Consider the following 16,772-nt stretch of genomic DNA (forward strand, 5'->3'; position numbering starts at 1 on the left):
GCTGATTTTTACTCCATTGGTAATTCCAGAAACAAGCAGCAATGATGGTTGCCAAGTGAAAATCGCAAACTGTAGACCAGTACGTTGCAGTCACCAGTACGTTATGCCCAATCTGTGCTTCTGGAGACATGCACCCATAAAGTTAGGTGGGCTATCATCCTTTCAGAAATGCCAAACGTGGACGCTATATGTGGTTTAGGTACACTGTGGGGTTCAGAAGGGAGGGGGGTATTTGGATTTGGGATCACAGAATTTGCTGCATTTCTTTTGGTGGATGAGGAGCCATTTCGCTTTTCCAGAGCCTTTGTTCTACCAGTAACGTGAAAGCCCCCTATATTTCCGTTATCAGATGTCAGATGTGAGTGAGGACTTGCTTTTTTTGTGGTTGAGTTGAAGCTTTTATTGGAAACATTTACATAATGTTTGGGATCACAGTTATCTGGCACTCTACGCTGAGCAATTACTTTGGGTTTTCCATCTAAATCTCTGAGTCACATGATTAAGATGAAACCCCCAAGGGAACTATTCACAATAATGAGGCAGCAGAGTTACTCTGTACTCCGCCTGGCCTCTGTTTAGCAGTATCCTTCTTTTCATAAGTGCACAAAATTGTGGTCGACAGCACTTTCATGCAATCCTAAAAAGACGGACACCGCCAGATCACAGGTCAGACATCCACAGTGCCTCCATCTGCCTCATTATAGGGAATCTTCTGCCACAGGTTCCGTCTGAATCATGTATTTGAGAGATTTACACTGAAACCCCAGTGTAAGCCGGATATGCCGTTCCATGTGTGGTAAAATTGACTAGGCAGTTTTATTCTTCGGGTCTGTATGATTACAGCAATATCTAATTTTTATAGTTTTCTTATGTTTTGGTGCTTTACACAATAAAAATTTTTATATAAAAAATAATTATTTCTGCATCGCTTTATTTTCAGAGCTATAACTATTTTATTTTTTCACTGATGGAACTGTATGGTGGATTGTTTTTTGTGGGACAAGATGACATTTTTAGGAGTACCATGTTTATTTATATCCATCTTTTTGATCACGCTTCACTTTTAATTTGATCGCATTCCACTTTTTATTCGACAGAAAGATGATAAAGCTGTCACGATATCCACTCGGCTCCTGTCTGATATGTTACTTTGTGTAGGGGCTGTCAGTCTATTTTGGTTGTGCTGGGTCTGTGCTGCAATTATCTGTGTTCACTTTCCTTGATTAAGCATGCTAGCTCCTTCAACCAGTGTCAATCGTACACTTGCTGCTGCCTGTGTAAGACTAATACCGGACTTAGACTCTTTGCTTGTGACCTGACTTATCTTGTGCCTGTTCCATGTAAACTGTCTTGTCTTTCTGGTTTTTCCTGACCTTGGCTGGTGAACTGGATTTTGCCTCTGACTTCTCCTTGTTGTACTTCGCAATTACCTGTCCCTGACCTCGGATTGTTTGACCTCCCTTTACTTATTCAGTAAGTAGTATATATTTTTATATCTGTTATTGTAGTCTTTCTCTCCACTTCTGGGACTAATATTTACTATAGTGACACACGTCACAAAAGCATTGTTTTTTGCCTTCTTTTTTCTTTTTTTTTTTATGGCGTTCACTAAAGAGGTTAACTAGTGGGACAGTTTTATAGGTCGGGTGCCACGACACAGCTGTCAGGTGACCCGGGACCAGTGGCTCCTTCCTTGTCCCTAACGCTAGGGGGCGCCCTAGCTCGCCCTACTCCCCGGGATAATTCCGAAGGTGAAGATGCCGGGGCCTCCACTCTTACTTTATCTCCTGATTTAGCCCCCCATCTGTTCTCTTCCCCCACCCAGGGAAGAGGGGAGCTACTGTGCATCGTAGTACACCAACCCGACAAACAAGGCAACAAAAACAAGGGTTAACAGAAAAACTCCATACAAAATATTCACTTAAATAATCGAAGAATGCACTGGGGTGTGAAGGTAGGGGAATAAACCAAGAAAAAAGGATAAGGAATTACCACGCATACAAGCCAAGCAACAGTCACTGATAACTATTCCAACTCTCCTTCTTATAAGAACTCCTTTCCCTCCATTAGCCATGCAGCAATAAAGCTAGCTCCAACAAGGATTTGCATCAGAGCCCAGATTATAAAGGGAAAAGGAGTGGCAAACCGAGCTCAGCTGTGAACACAAGGATTTCCAACATGGCCGATTATCCCTAGATTTGCCAGAAGAAATAAACACTTTTAAAATGAAGGATAAGTGCTTCTTCTCAGCGCAGGAGTAAAAGCAATCAGACACTGTGGTCTTCTGGATCCACACTGTCACGGAGTTACGTGACAGTACCCCCTCGTCTACGAGGTACCTCCGGAATCTCAGAACCAGGCCTATCAGGGTGAGCTATGTGAAAAGCCCAAACTAGTCTGGCCGCATGAATATCAGGTGCTGGTACCCACATCCTCTCCTCAGGACTATACCCTATTCAATGTACCTGATACTGAAGCGACCGACGAAGCAAACAAGAATCCAATATCTTTGCAATTGGAAACTCCAAGTTTCGACAATGACAGGAAATGGTGCTAGAGGTGATGGTTCTGAAGATGCAACGTATATTTTTTGAGGAAAGAAGGATGCAATACATTATAGATCCTAAAGGTAGGTGATAAAGCAAGGTGAAATCCTACGGGGTTGACGATGGCTACGATCTTATAAGGACCGATAAACCTGGGACCCAGTTTCCAAGTAGCAACCCTCAGCTTAATGTTCCTACAGGACAGCCAGACCACAGGTCTGGAACCACCAAACATCTCCAATCAGCCACACTCTTATATTTGAATCCAATCTTCCTCAAATTATTTGTAACCCCCTGCCATATGGTAGAAATAGAAGATGAAAATCGTTCTTCCTCCTGTAATCTAGAAGGGTGATTATCATTAAATGAACTAAAATGAGGAATGAACCCATATGCCCCGAAAAACGTGGACCTACCAGTCGATTCCTGACAACAATATTTAATTTACAGAGAATTGGCGATAAATAGGTAACCCGGTCCTCCTGATTTTCAGATAAAAAATTGTATATAGCACAGCACCACATAGTATATAGCACAGCACCACATGGTATACAGCACAGCACCACATAGTATACAGCACAGCACTACATGGTATATAGCACAGCCCCACATTGTATACAGCACAGCCCCACATTGTATACAGCACAGCCCCACATGTATACAGCACAGCCCCACATGGTATATAGCACAGCCCCACATGGTATATAGCACAGCCCCACATGGTATATAGCACAGCCCACATGGTATATAGCACAGCCCACATGGTATATATCACAGCCCACATGGTATATAGCACAGCACCATGGTTTACAGCACAGCCCCACATGGTATATAGCACAGCACTACATGGTATACAGCACAGCACCACATGGTATATAGCACAGCACCACATGGTATATAGCACAGCCCCACATTGTATATAGCATAGCCCCACATTGTATACAGCACAGCCCCACATGGTATACAGCATAGCACCATGCCAACCATATGTTACAAACATTTCCCCAGCATACTACCAAAATCGAAATATAATAATCTGAAAATTATTCAGCTGTATTACGTTTACATATATGAAATTCAAAAAAAAGAAAAAAAAGTATATTTCCACATTCAAAAACCAATTTTATTATATTAATCGTCATATTAAAAATACACAAACAGATGTGCATAGATATCTAAAAAGTTCCAATAGTGCATGATCATGAATCCAAAACAAGCAACACCAACAAAGAGCATGTAGTAGTTCTGATACCATATTAACATGGAGGTAACAGTAAAGCAACTATATATAGTATCTCCAGACAACTAGCCTTCATAATAGTTACAATACCACACAGTATCGATTCATAGTAATAGAATAGTATGTGACCCAAGCTACCCAAAGTGAACAAACATCTTAAATTAATATAGTTATAGCTTACCACAGCTCCAGTGATGGTGCACAGCACCATGGTATATAACACAGCCCCACATGGTATATAGCACAGCCCACATGGTATACAGCACAGCATTACATGGTATATAGCACAGCCCACATGGTATATATATCACAGTACAACATGGTATATAGCACAGCCCCACATGATATATAGCACAGCACCACATGGTATATAGCACAGCCCACATTGTATATAGCATAGCACCATGGTATGCAACACAGCCCCACATGGTATATAGCACAGCCCCACATGGTATATCGCAAAGCACCACGGTATATAACACAGCCCACATAGTATATAGCACAGCACCACATGGTATACAGCACAGCACCACATAGTATATAGCACAGCACCGCATAGTATATAGCACAGCACTACATGGTATACAGCACAGCACCACATGGTATATAGCACAGCACCACATGGTATATAGCACAGCCCCACATGGTATACAGCACACATGGTTACATTAAAAAAAACACACTCCTCACCTCTCCTTGTGCCCGCGCTGCTCCTGTCTCAGCGGCTGCACTGCCTGGCACACAGTGAGTGTGTGATCAGGTCATCGCGTACCCGCAATGTCAGAGGCAGAGCAGGAAATGATGGGAGAGGGAGCGTCAGCTGACGCTCTCTCTTCCATCATTGCTTTGAACTGTACCGGCGTCTATGACGCTGGTATAGTTCAATGCGGCGGCGGGGAGAGTCGGTGCTGGTGGCAGGCAGGCTCCCCTGCTTCACGGGCCCCATAGCGGCTGTGTGATGTGCCAGTAGCTGGGGGCCCCTGGGGGAGCAGGGACCCTAGGCAGCTGCCTGGTCTGCCTGCCCCGGTTAGAATGAATGGTGTAATTCAAAAGTACAACTCGTCCTACAATAAACAAGCCCTCATACGGGTTCAGTTATGGCTCTTGGAAGGGGAGGAAAAAAACGAAAAAGAAAAACCGGAAATTGTCTGCGGTGAAGGGGTTAAATAGCAATTTTTGTTGCAAAAACACTGGAAAAATTCCCAAAGACGCCTCGGCACGTTTTGTGCATTTCCATTAACTCTGATCATAAAGAGGCCGCCAGAGCAGTCGGGTCACTGCTAGTAACCACTGTGCCTCTGTGGAAACCTGCAGTGGTGAGAGGCTGAACAGCCCGTCCGTACCCACAGCCAGCCGCTTTTACATAGGAATGCACATTTACATTCTCTCCAGTGTTTTACCAAGTGCGGACTCCCCTGAATAAACGTTGCCTGCACATTCTCTAAGGGGCCGCTTTAATTTGCCTGTGGCGCTGATTTCTTTCCTACTTTTTTAGCTTCAATTGTTGAATGTTATGACTGAATGTACCTAGAAATTGTCAGCTTCTTCCTAAATGTGTCTGTGCAGCGTGGTTACTCCACTATGATGCTGCTCTATCAGGTGCCTCAATATAGTTCTTACAAACTTCCCGCCTTTTCTTATCTTTTCTAAACAAACTTTATTGACAGCACAAGTTCTCACGCGACGCGACCTTTCCCGCGCATGCGTTACACAAACGTATACGCCTGCGCTGCACTGTGCACGCCTTCCTCAAACTAAAGAAAGCTTTATTGCTTTTAGACAGTCTGTGTTGTGTCTGCTCCTGCGCATGCGCAGTATACGGCTGTCGTTTCCTCCTTAGACCGGCCGCTGCCATCTTCACCGGGGCTGAAGAGGCGAGTAAGGTAGTTTCGTCTTGACAGCGCCTCCGGGCCTCGGTTGTGTGGTGTCAGGCTATTCCCTGGCGTGGTGAGTGGCCCTGGGCGACATTGTAGTGTGTGGTGGCTTCTGTTCTTGTCATGTGTTTGTGCTGTGTCGTACTACGCAGTGCTACAGCCCTCCTTATATCCAGCTCTCCTGTGTGGGGTGGTTACAGCAGGGAAGACCGTACTCCGAGCCTTATTGTCAGCTGCTCATTGCTTCTGTTACAGCACACCGTAAAGTGAGCCTTGCTTTCTTAAGTAAATGCTCTGGTGCCACATTTCTGGGCACATTGGGGATTTTTTTTTTTTTAAACTGGTGCAAAGGAAAAGTGGAGTAGTTTCCTATAATAACCAATCAGATTCCTCCTCTCATTTCCCAGAGACCCTGTAAAATGGCAAAGCACAAATCTGGTTGCTGTGGGCAACTGCGCCGTCTTTCTTTCCGTCAGTTGACTCTTCCCCAGTGGGTCCTGGTCTGTTTAGATTTACCTATAGTCATGGTTACATAGTCCCAGCGTGTTTCCAGTAATATGGCCATATCTGTGGGCAAAAGGTGAGAGCATTTCCGGCACTGACAAGCCGGGCTGGCACGACGTAACAAGCCCGTCACATCAGCACGTGAATGTAGTGCTAGGTTGGCTAATGAGAAGCATCGGAGATGCCGCAAGACAAGAGGAGGGTCACAACGCTCCCGTCTGGCGGCAACTGATTACTAATAGAAAAAAAGACCAGCACATCCAAGCTAGTGTGAACGGGTGCCAGCCAAAAATAAAGCATATAAATTGAAAAACGATATGATTTACCAAGAATGATTACTCTAGAACGTTGAAACTGCATTACTGTCATAGAAAATAGGAAAAAAGTGCTATATAATGTTTATGTGAAATATTCATCTGCAAAAATTAACATGGCTACTGATTGTCATAGCTGCTGGACCAGGGGGCCTGCGTATCTATTGGCACTGTCTCTATTATGTCGGTGCAATGCTGGAATTATACATGTTTGTGTGACTATATGTTACGTTAGGGCTCGGTCTAATCTGGTCTGAAAACTGGTTATTCAGATTCTTGTTTTTCCCTACACAGTGGTGGACGGACTAACATGCGCATCAGTAAAAACAAGTATGAAGCTAGACGCCATCAGCTCCTGGGTTTTTGTTTTGCTCGCTTCCATATCCCGTGATTTGCCTGTTATTGTATTGAAGAGGTTGTCTCATCACAGGCCCATCCATAGTCAGAGTTGGGATTTATGAACATTGTTTTTATTTATTCTGCTTGCTTATATAGCGCCATTATATTCTGCAGCACTTAACAGACGCTGCCATTTACAGTCCTCATTGTGCCCTCCTATCAGTATGTCTTCTGGAGTATGGGAGGATCCCGAGGAGAACAGTTACAGAATAGAGGGAGGTCCCTTGCTTGGGGTCCCTGTCAATATCTGATAGACTTAAAAAATAAAAAAAAGTACCAGGGAGTATGAATCATGCCATGACTTTCTTTAATGGCCACTGTGGCTATAGTCATATGTGGTGGTGTTTTTTTTTTTTGTCCCCTTTACCAAGAACGACACCATGGCATGACCTAACAGACCTCATTATAAATATGTCAGGTCCATTGGACACTGCCAGGGTTGATCATCTGACAAATCCACCATACCAATGTTATTAGAGCATCTTTTTCAGGTGGATTTTGCCTGAAAAAGGACTGCAAAAAAATCAACATCATGCACAACAATGTGTAAACTGTAATGCAGAGCATGTTTCCTCTGTCACTAATAGCTTCTGTGTTCAGAAACCTTACGGTGGGTACAATAAGTAATATGTTCACTCGAGGCGGTTTGGTTTCGAAGCTGCATGATCTATATACTAGCATCTATACTGTAAAGACGCCGGTGTCGGAGCTGCCACAAAAACTACTGAGAAGATATCTGCGAAAGCGCTTCAGAGAAAAGCCCTCCAATGATTTCCTGAACTGTTCTCGCCTTGTAAAACTCAGCGGTTCTGCCAGCATCTTAAAGACAAAAAACACAAAAATTGAGCTTGGTTTGAGTTGATACACATGCAGCACACAAATGCATGTTGACTTTGGCCACAAAACATAAAACCTGCAAATGAGAAAGTGAGCAAAAACCCTGCGGTAACTAAGTAAAAGCAAAAGTGCATCTAAATAATAGAGTTTTTAGTAATACTGTTTTTGATCAAAAGTAGCAAAACTCTGTATTATTTAGATGCACTTTTGCTTTTACTTATTTTGTTACAGCAGGGTTTTTGCTCACTTTGTCTTTTGCAGGTTTTAAGCATCTTAAAGACGTTGTGTGCACGTACCCTGGTGAAAATTCACAGTCAAGTGTGTGAGATATAGGCTATCTTTTTTTTAAATGATCCTCTAATCATAGGGTAACTGTTAATAAAATGTCAAATGCTGAATAGCTGTATCTAGCACCTGCATCTGTTAACTAAGAAACCTGCACCATTTGTGGTGAAGGAAGAAAAAAACGATATAGGTGTTGGCGGTCGTGCAAAACCACATTCACATCACATCTTGGAAGATCGATTTTAGCATCTGTTCTTATCCGTTTACTGTCTGGTTCGTCTCCTACACAAAGACCATATATGTCTATGGAAGAAGAGCCTGTTCTGTCCCTGTCGCGCATTGATCTTGTATTACAGCATCTCCAGCACCAGTGTACAGAAAAAAACATCAAATATAAGGTGGGGGGGGGGGGGAAGTATTTAGTCAGCCACCAATTGTGAAAGTTCTCCCACTTAAAAAGATGAGAGAGGCCTGTAATTGACATCATAGGTAGACCACAACTATGAGAGTCAAAATGAGAAAACAAATCCAGAAAATCACCTTGTCTGATTTGGCAAGATTTATTTTGCAAATTATGGTGGAAAAGTATTTGGTCATTAACAAAATTTCATCTCAATATTTTGTTATATCATTTGTTGGCAATGACAGAGGTCAAACGTTTTCTGTAAGGGTGGTTTCACATTAGCGTTTCAGGGCGCAGCGACGGCCTGTGCACGGCCGCCGCTAAGCCCCGCCCCCTGCCGCGGCTCCTCCAGTAGCTCCGCCTACCGGCGCATGACGCTGCATGCGTCCCCTATCTTTATCACTGGGACCGCAGGCCGTGCGCAGTATGCGTTTGGCGGCACATGCGTCCTTTTGACGGTGCGCCGAGCGCAACCAAATTGCAACAGGTTGCGTTTGGCGCTGGTCGGCGCACTGTCGAAAGGACGCATGCACCGCCAAACGCATACTGCGCACGGCCTGCGGCCCCAGTGATAAAGATAGGGGACGCAGCGTCATACGCCGGTAGGCGGAGCTACTGGAGGAGGCGTGGCAGGGGGTGGGGCTTAGCGGCAGCCGTGCGCAGGCCGTCGCTGCGCCCTGAAACGCTAATGTGAAACCACCCTAAGTCTTCGCAAGGTTGGCACACACTGTTGGTGGTATGTTTGCCCATTCCTCCATGCAGATCTCCTCTAGAGCAGTGATGTTTTGGGCCTGTCACTGGGCAACACAGACTTCTAAATCTCTCTAAAGGTTTTTTATGGAGTTGAGTTCTGGAGACTGGTAGGCCACTCCAGGACCTTCATATGCTTCTTACAAAGCCATTCCTTCGTTGCCCTGGTGGGGTGCTTGGGATCATTATCATGCTGAAAGACCCATCCACGTTTCATCTTCAGTGTCCTTGCTGATGGAAGGAGGTTTGCACTCAAAATCTCACAATACATGGCCCCATTCATTCTTTCATGTACACGGATCAATCGTCCTGGTCCATTTGTAGAGAAATATCCCCAAAGCATGATGTTGCCACCCCCATGCTTCACAGTAGGTATGGTTTTCTTTGAATGCAACTCAGCGTTCTGTCTCCTCCAAACAGTTCTACTTTGGTTTAATCAGACCATATGACATTCTCCCAATACTCTTCTTCTGGATAATCCAAATGCTCTCTAGCAAATTTCAGATAGGCCCGAACATGTTCTGGCTTAACCTGGGGGACATGTCATTGCAGGATCTGAGTGTTACTGATGGTAGCCTTTGTTAGAGTGGGCCCAGCTCTTTGCAGATAATTCACTAGGTCCCCCCATGTGGTTCTGGGATTATTGCTCACCGTTCTTGTGATCATTTTGACTCCACCGGCTGAGATCTTTCATAGAGCCCCAGGTTGAGGGAGATGATCAATGGTCTTGTATGTCTTCATTTTCTTATTATTGCTCCCACAGTTGATTTCATCACACCAAGCTGCTTGCCTATTGCATATTCAGTCTTCCCAGCCTGGTGCAGGGCTACAATTTTGTTTCCGGTGTCCTTCAACAGCTCTTCGGTCTTCACCACAGTGGAATTTGGAGTGTGACTGAGGTTGTGGACAGGTGTCTTTTGTACTGATAACAAGTTCAAGCAGGTGCCATTACTACAGGTAATGAGTGGAGGACAGAGGAGCGTCTTAAAGAAGTTACAGGTCTGTGAGAGCCAAAATTACTTATTTTCCACCATAATTCGCAATATAAATCTTGCCAAATCAGACAGTGATTTTCTGGATTTCTTTTCTCATTTTGACTCTCATAGTTGTGGTCTACCTATGATGTCAATTACAGGCCTCGCTCATCTGTTTAAGTGGGAGAAGTTGCACAATTGGTGGCTGACTACTTCCCCCCCCCCCCCCCCCACTGTATATTACACTTCAACATAGTCTCCTATATGAAGAAGATGGGCAAAGGTTGACGACTCAAATCACCAATGACTGTCTGCTACAATTTTTTTTTTTTATGCTGTGTCACAGGTCATTAAAGTTTCTTTCATTAATTGGACTTGGGCAAACTGTATCAGCTATTGATTAGGGTAGATTTTCTTTCTTGGATTAGTAATGTAGCAAATGAAGGCAATCTAGAAATACTCAGATTATCATCGGACTGTGGAATCTTTGTGTGTGCGGTGATGATCCTTTGGCATGTTTGCTCTTCTGAATGCCATTGTACAGTGTGTACCTGCTTTACTGTATGAAGTACACTGCTAGGGGCAGCAGGTTACTGCATACAAACTCTGGAGAGATTTCTGCCATATCATTTAGGTATTTATTCTTCACATTTGTTTTCATCTTCTGTCAATATTGTTATTGGTGTTGGTAAAAAAAAAAAAAATAACATAGGAGACCCCTCTCGAATGCCGGAGACCACAGTGGTTTGTGCATGTCAGCAGTATGGATTTTTTCAGGAAAAATTAGGATAAGATTTATGGCACAAAACAAAATAAATCCTCTGCTGCATCCACAATACTATTGCCCCCCCCCCAGTCTCTGTTGTTTTCCCAGAAACTGTAGCCACCTTGTACAGATGTGCTAACCTACAGGGAGCATACCTGGACCATGATACATAGAAGTGTGAATTCGGTCTTGAACTAATGTTTATCCCCAAAATTTCTCCAACATATAAGTATATTTGAAATTTGATAATGAGCTGCCAGTGAGCCAATATAATGGAGAACTGTAGTCACGGCCTTTAGAACCACCAAACTTTTGCACTGTTCGTTTTGTGTATTCTGTCCAAGTCATACATTCTACAGATAAGATTTTTTACTAGTGTAAAGTTATACAATTTCTGCCCTGCTGTTTTTCACACTGTTACATGCCATCATCTGGTATATTGGCCCCATTGCCTTTTTTTCCTGCTCGTGTCCATGGATAATACAACAAACACAAACATCTTGTGTCCCAGCAGTCAGGCCGCTGCTTGCCACCAATGTGCCATCACTTCTTATAGTCTGAAAAACTCTTTGAATAGAAATGTTACAGCACAGGAGTGGTAGGGGATTGGTAAGGTGCTGACCTCTGAGGTGGATTTAATTTAATAATTTCATTTCTCTGCAGGACATGGAGATGTTTTTCATGTATAGTTGACTGATATTTCCACTAAGGCCTCTTTCACACTTCAGTTTTTTTGACGTCCATTCCAATCCATTGCAGATTGGCTAAAAATGATGCATCAGATCCGTTTTTTGGATGGATCCGTTGCAGCAGCCAGTGTATGAAATTTAAGGCACAGAACCCGAGAGAGAGAGCTTTTGGGGTTAAATTAAAGGAATGGAAATGTTTCCGGGCATGCTCAGTTTAAAAAAACGGAATCAGTCATTGGATTCCGTCAGTGATGGATCCATCGCCCATAGGTGTCCATTATAGCAGACAATGGACGGCGATGGATCCGTCACCGTCCGCCTTTTGACGCACGCAAAAAACGTTACTATGTCCGTTGGATCCAGACAACAGACGCTGAAATTCTGACCGATCCGTCAATTGACGGATGGAACTGATGGCCAGCCATCACTAATGCAAGTGTATGAGAAAAACGGCGGATTTTGACTGACGTCAAAAGACTGAGGTGTGAAAGAGGCCTAATGCTACTCATGGAAAAGCGTTTTGCTTGCAGTGTAGTGCCGTGTCTGTGATGCTGTAATTCCTGCTAGCTGTGTGATAGAATGTAGTAGTCACTCACCACCCAGAAATGGGGAGCTGCCCATGGTAACATGGTTCCTTGAAAAGTACATCTAGTTCTAGTTATAATCTGGTTTGCCCACAGCAGCCAACCATGTTTTCAGAAAAGCAGATGTGACTGTATTGGTACACATGGGTAACACACATTTAGAAGGCAATTACATAGCTAATTAATGTATATTAACAACTTATTTGGTTCCTTCTCATGTGTCTGAAGGCCCCGTTACTCCAACCGGTAGCAGTGCTTTTTCTAGGTATCTGTTGGTGGCTGTTCTTGGACAGCAGCTGCTACTTTTAGTCTTGCAGGGGTCACAGTTCCCAGGCTCTCAATGATCAGACATTGGTGGCACATACTAATTTTATCCTGCTAGCGTCTTGGGCTATGTGCCCACGATGAGTTTTTGGTGAAGTTTTGACACTGCATATTTCTGGTTCGTCAAACGCCCAGCATCTCACAATTTCAGCCAAGTGGGTGGGATTTACAGAAAACTCATGGCCGCTGTGCTTTATTTTTTTTTAAATTGGCTTAAACTGACCTGCGGTGTGCGTTTCAAGTCTGCAACATGTCAATTTATCTTGTGGGTATGCTAAGTTTTATATGCAGATTTTTCCCATAGACTTTCATTAGCTGTGTAAACTCCAAAGCCAAATACCAGAAAGTATCAAAGACCAAGCATCTTTAAGCCTCATTCAGACGTACATGTCTAGAACATACACTAATTATAATCTATAGGGCTGCTCACGTCCGTTTTTTTTGCCAGTAGCCCGGATTAAAAGTGCCATTGTAAGTCTATGGATTTGTGGAAAAACAAGTGCAGCACGCAAATGGCATCCAAGCGCCATCTTGTGCTGTCTGTATTTAACATTACAAAGGCTAGGATAATTTATCCGTCCATGAAAAACACTGTATGTAAAATCGGACACCTGGACCACACGCTGGCGACACATTGATCCAAAACACTGATATCAGTACCGTTTTTTTCTTTGTCACTGGTTTGTGAATTGGGCTTTATTCAAAACTTGGTTTACCAAAAAGAGACACAAACTGCAGCTATAAAAACACAACCTAATATTCTATCTAATAGGTGCTGAAATCCTGCAGAAAATCTGCAAATCAAAAACTCTGCAAAGTCATTGTGGGAGCTTAGCCTAATAGAATTGTTGTTTTTTTTCTTCTTGGGGTTCTGATTTACCATTTCTCCTTCTTTGTTCCTATTTTTCAAATGAAAGAATGCAGACTCTAGCCCCTAAAGCGGTTGTTGTGTAGCAGATATTTTACTGAACAGGCAGGAGCCTGCGTGAGTGCTGGCAGGTTACTGCTCCACTACCTGCACAGGGCGTGATCTCCTTTGCTGGATCATGACGGCAAGAGTTTCACTTGTGTCATAATACAAGCTCTAAGTCAGGTAGTTAGTGTTCTGGTTTCTACAGCAAACTTTGGTCCCTGTCGGCATTCACCTTGTAAAGATGGTTATTGCATGACTTTTCTCATAATGATACCCTCTGTCCATATGCCATATTACAGCATGCAGAGGTGGTCTCCTTCTTCCAAGAACCCTAAATTGGCTAGGGCTTCAGGTTCTGGTGAACCCTTGTCCCATCCATCCATAGATGGATAGCCATTTATCTGAATGGCAGTGATGTAATGCAACACCTACCCTGCAGCTGACTTTGGCTTACCTGGCAAAATTGACTGCTGGGAGTTGGTCACTTTGGCCTCATTTCTTAAAGGGGTTGTTTCTGGTGAGAGAGCCCCTTTACGAAACATGTAGTGGCAGAAATGTAATGTTAAGTAAAATAAAATCCAATATATGTGGCTTTTTGGGGCTGATATTTGTTCAGGAGTGCACTGCTCACGACCAAAAGACTTCCTGATTGCCGGGGACCTATACTGGTACTTGATTGACAGTTTGGGACAGCAGCATTATTGCACTATTGGTGCGAACTGTGAGCTATACAATGCATCTGTATGAGGCAGTGTAGTCTTGGCTTAATCAGAGGAGCATTGATGGTGAACAGGATAGGGGGCTATCAAGTACGCTCCAGCAATCCCAACCAGCTTCAGTGTAGTGCTCACTCACACTGTAGAAATCGTCTTGTAAACACTACACATCAAATCTCTATTTTTCAGTTGTTGCTTGCTTAACTCCATTCACATTGAACAATCGGTATGCACACGCTGCGGATTCTGCTGCGGATCCACAGCAGATTCTGCCACGTATACATTTCCATTCAAGTCTACCTATTTTCGAAAACACAGTGCACATACTGCGGATTTTTCCACGGGTTCAAATCCGCAGCATGTCAATTCTTTCTGCGGATTCCACTGCGTTTTGACACCTGTTCCATTGACAGATGTCAAAACGCAGGGGAAAACACAGGCAAATCCGCAGGTAAAACGCAAGTGATTTCACCTGCGGATTACCAGCAAATCCCCGCGGAAAAAGCCGCAGCAGAATCCGCAGCGTGTGCACATACCCTCAGTGTTGTTTGTGACCTGGCAATTGTTCATTCTTCACAGTACATCCTTGTTCACACTCGGTGATGTGCAACCGACAAACGATGATTTGGGTGTTTGCCTAAAATGTGCATTCAACAAATGAATGTTTGGTGAGCGATGCATTCCCTCAATAAGATTGACTGCTAGGAAGACCAGACTTCAAGGTAGGGAAGCTCTTAGGGTGTGTGCACACGCTGCGGATTTCGCCCTGCGGATCCGCAGCAGTTTTTGCTGTGGTGTACAGTACCATTATAAACTATGGAAAACAAAAACCGCAGTGCATACAGTGCGGATTTTTCCGTGCGGATTTGCTGTGGTTTCAAATCCGCAGCATGTCACTTTCTGCAGAATCCGCAGTGGTTTCACACGTTCTCCATTGTAGAGGTGTCAAACCGCAGGCGGTTTATCTGCGGATTAGCAAGTCTTTTGGCCTGTGGATTTACCTGCGGATTTTTGCAAAATCCGTGAGGAAAATTCCGCAGGTGAATCTGCAGCATGTGCACACAGCCTTAGAGGTGGATCACACTTCCGTTTTTTGACGTCCGTCAAAATCCGCCGTTATCCAAAAAAAAACCAAAAAAAAAAAACGGATCCGCCATTTATTTTGTTTTTTTGGCGGATCTTTTTTTTTCCCCAGGGAATTCTAGCGGATCCGGTAGCATCCGTTTGTGGCAAAACGGAAACGGATCCGTTTTTTCACACTTTGGCGGACGCCAAAAAGCGGAAATGTGAAACAAGCCTTAGTGACTTGTCCTGAAGGATCTTCACTTGGTCCTGTAGCATCTGACTCGTGTAGATTAACTTCTCACGCTTGGCTTCAGTCTACGCTGCTTTACTTGTCCCAAATCTTTGATGAGCTTTTAATCCTCAGTGTCACATATGCAAATGACTTTGTGGCATTTCCCCTTGGACTAGTTCCTCCTCGAACCTTCTAATAATGTGTATCTTTGTTAAAATATTGCAGTTTTAAGGGCATGTCACACTAAGAGATATCGCTAGCAATATCGCTAATAGCGATATTGCCAGCGATATCGCTGTGTCTGATACCTACGACCCGCTCCCCTGCTGGTTATCGCTGATCGCGCGAGAACGTCCTGGACCGTTTCTCATCGTCGGCTTCCTGCGGCGCTTCCTGCTGTGACGACGAGCGACGCGTGGAGCCGGGCGGGAGGAAGCAGGATCGCCTGGTGTGACAGGTAAGTAGCGACCCCCGTCCCCAGCGATGTCGCTGGTGAGATCTGCCTGTATGGCAGCTCACTAGCGACCACTTAGCGATGTACCAGCGATCCTGACCGCGTCATATCGCTGGTCGGGATCGCTGTTGCATCGCTAAGTGTGACAGTACCTTTAGGATGGAACGTCAAACACCTTATGGGAATAAGGTGTGTGTGTATATGTGTGTGTGTGTGTAAAATATATATATATATATATATACACACACACACACACACACACACACACACACACACACACACACACACACACACACACACACACACACACACACACACACACACGCAAAAAAGTATTTAGTCAGTCAGCAATAGTGCAAGTTCCACCACTTAAAAAGATGAGAGGCGTCTGTAATTTACATCATAGGTAGACCTCAACTATGGGAGACAAACTGAGAAAAAAAAATCCAGAAAATCACATTGTCTGTTTTTTTTTCATTTTATTTGCATATTATGGTGGAAAATAAGTATTTGGTCAGAAACAAGCAATCAAGATTTCTGGCTCTCACAGACCTGTAACTTCTTCTTTAAGAGTCTCCTCTTTCCTCCACTCATTACCTGTAGTAATGGCACCTGTTTAAACTTGTTATCAGTATAAAAAGACACCTGTGCACACCCTCAAACAGTCTGACTCCAAACTCCACTATGGTGAAGACCAAAGAGCTGTCAAAGGACACCAGAAACAAAATTGTAGCCCTGCACCAGGCTGGGAAGACTGAATCTGCAATAGCCAACCAGCTTGGAGTGAAGAAATCAACTGTGGGAGCAATAATTAGAAAATGGAAGACATACAAGACCACTGATAATCTCCCTCGATCTGGTGCTCCACGCAAAATCCCACCCCGTGGGGTCAGAATGATCACA

The 16,772-nt window shown here is 43.9% G+C and overlaps 1 protein-coding gene and 1 long non-coding RNA gene across 6 annotated transcripts in view; one reads left to right on the plus strand and one right to left on the minus strand.

The window, feature by feature from the left end:
* The window catches only part of LOC141059010 (uncharacterized), a 35,349-nt gene extending 29,943 nt beyond the window's left edge, over nucleotides 1-5,406 (minus strand). The window contains exon 1 of one of the 3 annotated variants that reach the window (XR_012222370.1): nucleotides 5,314-5,406. This is a non-coding gene — a long non-coding RNA (uncharacterized lncRNA). Of the gene's footprint in view, nucleotides 1-4,476; nucleotides 4,594-5,313 lie in introns of those variants that run through there. The other 2 variants (XR_012222369.1, XR_012222371.1) reach the window with 2 other exon arrangements.
* Nucleotides 5,407-5,530: 124 nt separating this feature from the next.
* ITCH (itchy E3 ubiquitin protein ligase) overlaps nucleotides 5,531-16,772 on the plus strand; it is a 133,455-nt gene continuing 122,213 nt past the window's right edge. Inside the window, exon 1 of one of the 3 annotated variants that reach the window (XM_073555408.1) lies at nucleotides 5,531-5,669. The gene's annotated coding sequence lies outside the window, so the exon portion shown is untranslated. Of the gene's footprint in view, nucleotides 5,734-16,772 lie in introns of all 3 variants that reach the window. The other 2 variants (XM_073555409.1, XM_073555407.1) reach the window with 2 other exon arrangements.

This window comes from Dendrobates tinctorius, unplaced genomic scaffold (genome assembly GCF_039654945.1).
Source record: "Dendrobates tinctorius isolate UK_male_01 unplaced genomic scaffold, ASM3965494v1 ptg000223l, whole genome shotgun sequence".
NCBI lineage: Eukaryota > Metazoa > Chordata > Amphibia > Anura > Dendrobatidae > Dendrobates > Dendrobates tinctorius.